A 468-nucleotide genomic window follows, 5' to 3' on the forward strand; every position below is an offset into this window, starting at 1 on the left:
TGTCTGGTGTAATTGTAGTTGAAACTCATTACTAATATAATATATGCAACTTAATCAAAGCTAATTTCTGTATTTTGATAGTAAATTGAATTTTATTAAGCATTATCGTTCTTCGATGTTGCAGGAGACAGATATTTGAAACCTTGGATTATTCCGGATCCTGAAGTAATGTTCATCCCTCGAACTAGAGAAGATGACTGTCTTATTCTGGCTAGTGATGGCTTATGGGATGTCATGACGAACGAGGAGGCTTGTGATATGGCTCGCAAAAGGATTCTCGTCTGGCATAAAAATAATGGGGCAACACTTCCCTTAGAAAGGGGTGAAGGAACTGATCCAGCAGCTCAAGCTGCTGCTGAGTACCTGTCTAACCGTGCTCTTCAAAAAGGCAGCAAGGATAACATTAGCGTAGTTGTGGTCGATTTGAAAGCTCAAAGAAAGATTAAGCGGAGGACCTGACAGAGGACT

Source organism: Olea europaea, unplaced genomic scaffold (genome assembly GCF_002742605.1).
Source record: "Olea europaea var. sylvestris unplaced genomic scaffold, O_europaea_v1 scaffold1142, whole genome shotgun sequence".
Taxonomy (NCBI): Eukaryota; Viridiplantae; Streptophyta; class Magnoliopsida; order Lamiales; family Oleaceae; genus Olea; species Olea europaea.